This window comes from Marmota marmota, unplaced genomic scaffold, assembly GCF_001458135.2.
Source record: "Marmota marmota marmota unplaced genomic scaffold, marMar, whole genome shotgun sequence".
Classification (NCBI taxonomy): domain Eukaryota; kingdom Metazoa; phylum Chordata; class Mammalia; order Rodentia; family Sciuridae; genus Marmota; species Marmota marmota.
This window is the reverse complement of record NW_026000026.1, coordinates 36674511-36685266: the sequence shown is the minus strand read 5'-3', so window position 1 is coordinate 36685266 and position 10756 is coordinate 36674511.

Here is a 10756-nt window from a genome sequence, read left to right as displayed (position 1 = left end):
TAATGGGCAAAGTTATGAGGACTGTTTACCCAGCTGAATTTTGGTCTTGATGTGGTCCCATTGCTGCTTTCTATATCCTACTCCTCCTTTATGGAACTAGAATGCTTACTCTGTACCACAATATATTGGATATACGTAACTTGCTTTTGATCTTTACAGGGTTCACAGCCAAGAGTTTTCCTTGAATATCAGATGAAACTTTGGGCAAGGTTGGAACTGTTGAGGATATGGGATTCTCAGAGATGGACTAAATACATTTTACATTATGAGATGCACATAAATTTTGGAGGGCCAGGGAAGGAAGATTATTGTTTGGATATGAAGATCTGCCCAAAGCTCCTGTAATAATGTGGACATATTCAGAAGTAAAATGATGTGATCCTGAGAGCTAACCTAATCAGTTCATCTCAGTTTGAATGGAGTGACTGGGTGGTAATTGTGGGTAGGTCAGGCTTGGTTGGAAGAAGTGGGTCATTGTCACACACCCTGGAAGGGTTTGTCTTCCCTGTGATCCCTTCCCCTTCTCTCTGCTTCTGGGACTCCACAAATGGAGCAGTGTTCCTGCCCCACAACTTTCCACTCTGATGATCTGCTGAGCAATGAAGTTGACCCTCCATGGACTAAAACTCTGATACTGTTATGCTTGAATTCGGGACCCCCAAAAGACCACCAGAGACCCAAGATCGATGTAAGCAGCAAAGAGGTGTTTATTGCGAGCTAGCTCGGTCTTCCGCGCGCGCACACAGCAACTGGTGACGCTGAGAGACCCCGAGCCCAGGGTTTGCAGCAGTTTTATACATTCTTTGGAGAAGGCAGGGACTTCACATACATCATAACATCTCTTAGCAAATCATCACACACCACGGGAAAATCAAATAACAACTCTAAAACATGATTAGCACATTCACCGGTGGGAACAAGTTGGGTAGGGGTGATTGGTCAGTACAAAAGGGGTATTCATTTGAACTGATTGGTTTAAACCAAGAGGGGTGTACGTGCTGAACTATATGGTTTCCCAACATGTTATCAACCACCATAAACTACTGGGAGGGTCATCTGGCATCCCAGGTATTCCCTGTCTCATGCTGATTGGTGGTTGCTAGGGGGTTGCTATGGATCCCCACCTAGCCTGACTGAGTCAGGGACACCTGGCTCAGCAGATCTCTCCTGTTATTTGTAGATAAACCACTTAGCAGGGTGGGAATGTGCCTAGGAGTGCTCTGTGGGTCTTTCCAAGGACAAAGGTGATGTCCCTTCCTTGGACAGGCTTTGCTCTGAGGTAGAGGCTGGTTTTTCAATACTGTGAAACAAAATTAACTTTTTCTCTTCTAAGTGTTCTAATTGGGTGTTTTGGTCACAGTGATTTAAAGCTGATGAACACACCTGCTTTTGCTCATTGATGGTTTTTTTGAGAGATATGCATATCTCCCAATGATTCTTCCTCAAGAGAAGTTAGAACAGTTTGACAAACTCTGGGCAGTCAACTCTGGGCACATCTCTGTGAGCAATTTAAACCATTCCTGAGAATGGTTACAAGACAGCAGGTCAGGGAAACCTCTCTTGAAGTCTGGCCACCCACCTGCAGAAGTGGACATTTTTTTTCTTCTCTCTCATGTCTTATTTTAGACCGTCCAGGAGCAGACTCTGAGGTGAATGATCATGTCAAAAGTTATTAAAAAGGGACTATAGAGAACTCCCAGGGAGTGAGAAAGCAGGGCAGAAGAGAAACAGTCTCACAAAAGTGTGATTAGTGGTGAAGTCCCTGATGCATTTTGATCCTTTGGGGGAACTCTAGAGAATCAGTCAGACCTTTGTAGACTTTCTCAAACCTTGGGGGCAAGAAACTGGACTTAATATACTCTAGGACTAATCAGTCTTTACCTTTGGGATGCCTGCAGGAGACATGCATTCCAAAGCATTTTTAGCATTCTCTGAGTGAATAAAGTAGCTGCAGAGTTTAGGAGCACCTGGAAGGTGTTCTGGGGGAAGCTGTAAGAAGCAAATGAACTTTAAACTGGGCAAGATCAGTGAAGGTTGAGACAGTAGGGTTACTGTAATGTAGGTACCCATGGAGTTAAAGAATTGCCAGTATTAGGGTAGTTGGGAATGGGCAGGACAGAGGAAGTATCCATGGTGAGAGTGGATTCCTTGGAATTGAATTGATGGAAGTTTTTCAGCTGTTGTTAATGATGCAGTCTGGGACAATAACTTTCAACAGAGGAATATGGCCCAATGGAGGGCACGTTTTATAAAAATTAAAGTGGAATTTTTGGTTGCCAAAAGAATGAGAGGTGATACTGTTACTTAATGGGCTAGAGTCAAATATGTGCAGGATATTATCACAGTGAAAAATGCTCCAAATATTAGAATAACCACATATTCCACCAGACATTTATTCAAGTGGAAATATCACTTGTATTAGCCTAGAACTGAACTCCATTTTGTAAATCAATACAAAAATTTAACATTTTGCACAGTTTTAGCATAGAATGACTTTTGTGGAGATGGAATGTCTGGGGAATGTTGTGCTGTTATTTTCAGAACTTTGCCAAGAATTGTTCATCCTTTCAAAAAAAAAAATCACTGTTAGTAACTGCATCTTATGATATTTGAGTGACCAATATGGCATACCTGATTCTGTATGCCTTTGGAATTCACAGTGATTTTGTTTTTAAGTAGGTGAGGAATAAATTTACATGATCCTTATTTCAAGGCGGTGGAGAAGTCTGTGAAAGAGGAGAAGAAACAAGAAGAATAATAAGAGGAGGAGAAATGAAAGAACAGAAAGTGAGGGGGAGGAAAAAGAGAAGCAGGAGATGGAAGATAAAAAGGAGAAAATAGAAGAGGAAGAGGAGAAACAGGAGAGGGAAGAAGAGGAAGAGGGAAAGTACATAGCAGGTGGGGGATATAAAGGGATCTGGAGAAATAGCATGGCTCCAATGGTACCTGCCATGAAGGATCTCACCTCATGAGGTCCAATGGAATAGATGGGGGACATTTAATCTTTTAAACATCTGGTTGTACATTTTTTACCTTGACTCTTTTTTTTAAACCTAGGGGTGTTTAACTACTGAGCCATATCTCTGGCCCTTTTTATTTTTTTTATTTTGAGTCACAGTCTCACTAAGTTTCTTAGGGCCTCACTAAGTTGCTGAGACTGGCTTTGAACTTGTGATCCTCCTGCTTCAGCCTAGGGAGCCACTGGAATTACATGTGTGTGCCACCATGCCTAGATCTTTGTTTTTTTTTTTTTTTTTTTGTTTGTTTGTTTTGATTGGTAGGATATTTTCAGGGTAGGTAGGAATGTAGGATACAGGTTATCTAAAATGCATACTTTGAGAATTTAGACAGAGCCAAGTCAATTCTAAGGCAAATAATTTATCATTAAAATAGAAGAACATGATATTTCCCAGGGGATGTTGATATGTGTATACCAAATATTTAGAGACACTTTAGGTAGATCACATACACATTTTTCTTAGAGAAAAGTGAACTAGTATTTGGGGGGCTGATAATTAAAAAGATCGTAATTCTAAGTTTCAAAGAATACCCTACTGAAATCAAGTTTGATAAGGGTTTCTGTTAGGTCCATGGAAAATTCAGTAGACATCAAAACAACCCCTAAATTATGCATTAACTTAGAAAATTTCAGTATTAGGTCATCTATTTGGGCAAGAAGGTGGAAGGAATTAAATAGAACGATGTTAAAGAAAAAAATCATTTCCTGAAATAAAATGTCTAAAGAAAATGATAAACTTATTTGCTGTCCCTTTGAAGTATAATTGATATGCTAATTAGAGACCATAATGAGTTTTCATTTCTTTCCCGTATAATATAAGTGTATAAGGAAATTCAAGATTGATGCATTTTCTTAAGCAAAGGATAGGCAGGCAATATAAATGAATGAGGAGGTGAAATTAGAGCCCATGAAATGTGCCCTTTTGAAAAGGAAACTGCTACTTTTCAGCTTGTCTAGAGTTGCCATGTGGAATGAATGAAAATTATAATCTTATCAGACCTTTGGAGGACTCAGAAAAATTGGAAATTTGAATACTCTGCGTATTCAAATTTTGTCAACTATAAAACTACTATGATAGTCAGACTTTATAAGTAGCAAGAATAACATTTTGTAACAGAATAAAGTACAAAGCTATTGCTAAATTTTGAAGTTATTACTGTATCAAAGATTATGATTAACTCTTTGATATTCAAATAAGTTTGATTTATTGTTTACTATTTACTTCGAATTGTTTTTTTTCCCCTTTACCTCTGTCCATTCTCAGTGTTGTTTATACTCTGGTATAAAACCAGTTTCTTAATCAACATTTGTTAATCCCTGCTCCGTTTTCTGGGGATTTCAACATTGCTAAAATCCTTAGCACACAGTGAAGTCCAGGTGGTTTATTTTATATATATATATATATATATATATATATATATATATAGTGCAAACACATCAACAAAACAAACAAAATAACAACAGCAAACAAGCTCCACCAAAATCCAAATGTACATTCCTTTTCTAGTGCCGTCTCTATTTTCTAGTCTATAAATACTGAGAGAACATTCAGTTCTTAAAAAGAAAAAAAAAATCTTTGGAGAACTGTAGAAAATCCTCTTTGTATATGAATATCTCCAACCTAGATGACCTTAAATTTTATGCTTTCTTATGTCAAGTAGACCATTTCTCATGGTCTTTTACTTTGCTCTAATACATGTTTGATTCAGTTCAATTCAATAAAAACAACTAAAAAACCCTCCTCTTATCAGATTAGCAATGATTAGAAAGATTAAAAATACTCACTTTTTTTTACATTGGAAATTGAACCCAGGAATGCTTTACTACTGAAGTACATCCCCAGTCAATCTTATTTTAAAGTTTTGAGACATGGTCTCCCTAAACTGCTGAGGGTTTCACTAAACTGCTGAGGTTGGCCTCTGGGATTACAGGCATGTGCCACTACCACTGCGCTCAGCCACTTACTCTTAACATTTTATTGTATGTCCTTCCAGGATTTTCTTATGCTTAGACTATTTGATTTGAGATATATATATATATATATATATATATATATAGATATATATATAAAATTTGAGATATATATATAAAATTTGAGATATATATATAAAATTTGAGATATATATATAAAATTTGAGATATATATATAAAATTTGAGATATATATATAAAATTTGAGATATATATATAAAATTTGAGATATATATATATATATATATATAAAATTTGAGATATATATATCTCAAATCAAATAGTCTAAGCATATATATATATATATATGCATATATATATATATCTGGGTTCAATTCTGAGTACAAAAAAATAAATAAAAGAGTTACTATTTCTGATACTTAAATGGGTCAATGTTTATATTTTATTAAAAAAGCTTTTCTTATGTTTATTTTGATTTTCCATATATATGTACATATATAGATATATACACACACACATACACATAATTTATATTACGTATATTTTGCCACCACACCCAGCTTAATATGTATTACTTTACAATATAAAATAAATAGTATTGATTAAAATTTAATATTTTATTATTATTGCAGTTCTGGGATCTTACCCAGGGCCTTGTGCCTGCTAAACAAGAGCTATACTTACTTTTCTACTTCTATAAAATGTAATTAGATTTTAATGTGAATCAATATATTTAATTTGCTTTGGATAACTTGAGGATGATTCAGTTAATAAAATGTCTTAAAATTATTTTCTTAAATTTCCTCCCTCTAAAATTAGTTTTGATTTGAATGAGTAAATTTGATTAAATTACTTTGAACAAAATATTACAATATTTAGTCTTTATTTCCAAGAATACCAATTGATATATTCTCCATGTTTACCTATTTTATGTCAGTGAGTAGTATTTTATAGTGTTTTTTATACAAGTCCTTCATTTATTATATTTTTTTCTGAGTATGTTTTTCACTTTGATACTGTGGATATAGATCTTCCTTTCCTCATTAGATTTTTTAAATAGGACAACTATTGATTTTCTATACTTGATCATATTAGTTATGAACACATTGAACTCTTGTTAATAAAATGCATAACTAAGACAGACACATATTTATTATGCATACTGAAAATCATAATCACTCATTGATGGGTGGGAACTTTCCATGTTTCATTGGAAGGCATATGTTTCAACTGCATTGATTTCCATTAAGCATCTCCAAATTAAGTATCCCACTATCACTTGCATCACTGATTTTTCTCTCCTTACTGTACTATTCCTGTCAACATTCAAACATCCTATAATCTTACTCATCTTAAAAATGAGATATAAAATCCTGTAACAGTTTATATTCCTTTCAGTTGCCATCTGATTTCTCTTATGAACTTATGTTTTAGTCAGCTTTTTGTTGCTGAGACCAAAATACCTGATAAGAACTATTTAGAGAAGGAAAGGTTTTTTGTTGTTGTTTGTTTCAGTCCAAGGTCAGCTGACTTCATAGGTTTGGGCTAGAGGTAAGACAGTACATCTTGTTCCACTCACCAAGGACAAAATCCCAAATAATGCCCCCAGTGACATATTTCTTCAAGCCATGTCCTACTTGCCAACAGTTACCACCCAATTAACCCATAGCAGTGGATCAATCCACTGATTAAGTCATGAATCTCATAATCTAATCACACCATCTCTGAACATCCCTTCATTATCTCATGAATTATTGGGGATAACTCTAATCTAAACTATAACATTCTGCCCCTGGCCCCCAAAAGTTCATGTCCAGCTAATGGTGCAAAATATATTTAGTCCATTTTCAAGACTCTCCCATAGTCTTAACAGTTCCAGCATTACCCAAAAGTCCAAGTCCAAAATCTCATCTAAGTATCATGGCAAACCCATGGATGTTTATCCCCTGTAAATATCAAAAGAAAGTCACATATATCCGATATATAATTGCACAGAGTAAGCATTTCCATTCCACAAGGAAATTAGGCCACAGAAATAAGGGATAGGACAAAAGCAAGACTGAAATTAAGCTGAGAAAACAAATCATGTAGCTCCACACCCAGGAAATGGGGCACATGACATTGTGATATTCTCTCCAAAGGGCTATGTAGCCCCACCCCTATGGCCTTGCTGTTTGCAGCCCGCATGGCCTCTCTCTCAGCTTGTTTCTGCTTGATTTCTGCAGCTTTTCTTAGAAGAAAGCCCCACATTATTGACATACCTTAATCTTGGGAAACTCCACTGCAGCTTTGGCTTCCTTTCCACATCTTTATGTATCACCCTTGCAGAGGCAGCCTGAAAGAGACTATAATCCTGCTTCACTTTGCTTGGCCTTCTAGGCCTTCCTTTGAAAGCTCAGTGGAAGCCTCCATGACCCCCTAACTTCAGAATACTGCCTTTCTTAGAATTAGCACTGCATGGTTGATGTCAAATCTATCACCACTTCGAGCAGTAGCCAAGCCTCCTGGAACCATGATTGCCGTGGTCTTTGAGTGCTTGGACCTCTGAACATGGTGAAAAAAACTTCCTAGGCTCCTCTCTGCAAGCAGAGTGTCTCATGGTCTCAAAGAATTTTTACTCTTATATCCTTGAACCTGAGGTGGGTGTAGTCTTTCCAATTCCCAAGATTTTCTTAAACCATCTTTTCTGTTGTTTTTGTGCAAAGTACTTAGCATACCTTTAGTGGCTGTAATGTCTTTAACAACCACAATTTCCTTAGTACCAGTTTACTCACAATTTTCTGGCCTACCTGCAAATTTTTCAAGTTTTTCTACTTTTGTTTCTGCTCCTGAATGTCACATTAAACTTGGCCAAAAGCTGCAGCAATATCCGTGCCACTGCCTGCATGCTGTGCTGCCTTTAAATTTTCTTCACTAGATTAGTTAGTTCATCACTTTTAAATTTAGCCTCACAGAAACTCTCAGGGCACAGGGAAAATATACCCAACTTCTTTGCCAGAATGTAACATGAATGCCTTCTAATCCAATTTTCAGTAGAGTCCTCCTTCTCCTCTGAAACCTCGTGAGCACAGTCTTTACTGCCCACAGTCCTATCAGCATTCTTGTCTTTTGAGCTCTCACCAGAATTGCTTATTAAGCTCTTCTTATAGTATTCTAAAGCTTTTCCAGCTTTTATCTCCAAACTTTAAAAAAAAAATTCTTGCCACAAAAATTCCAGCTCCAAAGGCTTCTGAACCACATGATCAGATTAATCACAGCAATAATCCCACTTCTCTACCCAATTTCTTTTTTGTCAGTTTTTTCATCACGGTAACCAAAAGATTTGACAAGAACAACTTCAAGGAGAAAAAGTTTACCTTGGCTCACAGTTCAGAGGTTCCATCTATGGTCTCTATCTCCAAAGCACTGGGTCCAATGTGAGGTAGAACATCATGGCCGAAGGGCATGGCAGAAGAAAGCAGTGAAGTACATGGAAGGGGAGGATCCTTTCATCAGGAATAAAATACACATCCCAAAGTCACGTCACCACTAATCTACTTTCATCAGCCACAGCCTACCTGTGTATGTTTACCACTCCTTTATCCTTTATAAGTGACTTAATCCACTGATTAGGTACAGATGTCATAATCTAATCATTTATCTTTGAACATATTTTTAGTGTCTTGCACATGAGCTTCTGGGGGGCACCACATAACTAAACTGTAACACCTTTGTAGCAAAGTTCATCAAAGGAGTAATGTGTCCTTGCTAACCTCTCTTTGGGCAAAACAGTTAACATAGCAGAACTGACTGTAAAAGGACTGCAATACAGGTTCAAGTTCTTGAAATTCAGAAAGCATTTGTATACCATGTCTAAACAGTTTACACAAACAGCCACATTCATGAGACCCCTTGATTTCAATCTAGGAGTCTGAAATCTTGGTACACATCTGGCTGAGGCTGCCTTCATGACCAGTCTCCAATACAAGCCTTGAATTCAAGGTCTCTAAAGAATTTTTGTACTTGGAAAGATTTCTTCTAACTCATTGCAGGGGGTGCCGAGGGGGGTTTCAACCTTCTGTGTGATTCTGGGGGGAATGGATACTTGAAAGGTTAGGATTCACCCCAACTTCACCCATTGTACCTTTTCCCATTGTTGATGTTTTGTGGTCTTGGGACTCCACCACACATCTCATTTCCCATTTTTCCTTTGAATGTCTTCCTATAAGGTTTGCATTCCTATATTTCCACAGAATATACTCTTGTTAGGGTCCCCAGTGACCTCCAGGTTTCCCAATCCAATGATCTTTTCCAAGTCTCCATCTTATTCTGCTCTAAGAATCAGGGTATCATTTTCTTCCTTTTGAATTAGTATTATTCTTTGGTTTCTAGGACAACACACTGTCCTGATTTTCCTTTTACTTCATCAGCATGTCCTTATTAATCTCCTTTGCTGGATGTTGCTCTGCTTCTTGAACTGTATATTAGAGATAAATTTAGAATAACAAGTTTGTTGGCATGGTGGGGTGAATATCTGATTTTTTTCCACATTTTTAAATTGGTGCATCATAGTTCTGATGGGATTTGTTATTACACATCTGTATATGCACAAAATATAACAATATAATTTGGCCAATATCACTCTCAAGCACTTCTCCCCTCATGAATGTCTAATTCTAATGGCTCAAGAGAGAAAGAAGAGAAATTGGAGGCAGTATAAAGGGAAATTAAGGCATTTTTCCCTACTAAGTTTCATTATGAACTAAGCTGATGCCTGGAGGGAAAATTTGAGCCAAAATAACTTTTTTTTTTAAGATGGAAGATACTAGAATATGGTTGAATTCTGAAGGAAAAAAAATTGGTAGAGGGGGAGAAGAAAAACAGGATGCAGAAGAAAAACAGGATGCAGGAGAAAAAGTAAATATTGTGGACACCCAGTACACAAGCAGAGTGTTCGTATTATAAGTAGAAGAAATTTCATTCAAAATTAATACAACAGAAATCAGGATACATGTGTTCCTTTGCTTATAGATTTGTTGATGTGGTGGAAACTTGAAGAGTGCTTTAGAATTCTTTGATTTGGGCACTGAAGAAATCAGTTATGAACTGGGCATGCAACCAAAGACATGCTGGAGATTCGAGGAGCAAGAAGTCTATGGATGTAGAACAAGATATAGAACTTGATGGTGGATAAAGCATGAGGAATGAGGATTGCTTAGATTTATACTGACCTCTTCATGTTCCTGATAGAGATCCTTCCTAAATTGATGTCAGAGGCATATACTTCATAACTGAGAAATTTCTAAATAGTAATTAATCAGCTCCTGTAGTATCAGTTTAATCCACTTGAAGGTATGTGCAATAATTTGTAGGCAAATTCCAGTGCCCTCAGGAAGGTTAGGCTCTTCTGCTTCAGCTGTACAACATCTCTCAAGATTTTTGTACTGGGGGGCTGGGGATGTGGCTCAAGCGGTAAGCGCGCTTGCCTGGCATGCGTGCGGCCCAGGTTCGATCCTCAGCACCACATACAAAGAGGTTGTGTCTGCTGAAAACTAAAAAATAAATATTAAAAATTCTCTCTCTCTCTCTCTCTCTCTCTCTCTTTTAAAAAAAGATTTTTGCACTGGGAACTAAGTCTCAGTATAGATTTGGGAAGAGATCATTTAAACTATAGCAGTTGGTTTTGGGGGAAAAATTCCCACATATTTGGTTTCAGAAATGTTGTGAGTAATAGAGAAACCATTTTTATTGGTGGTGTGTGTTTGTTGTTGTTTACTTGACTAGGAGAATTTTCTCAGTTTTTTTTTTTTTTTTTTTTTTTTTTTTT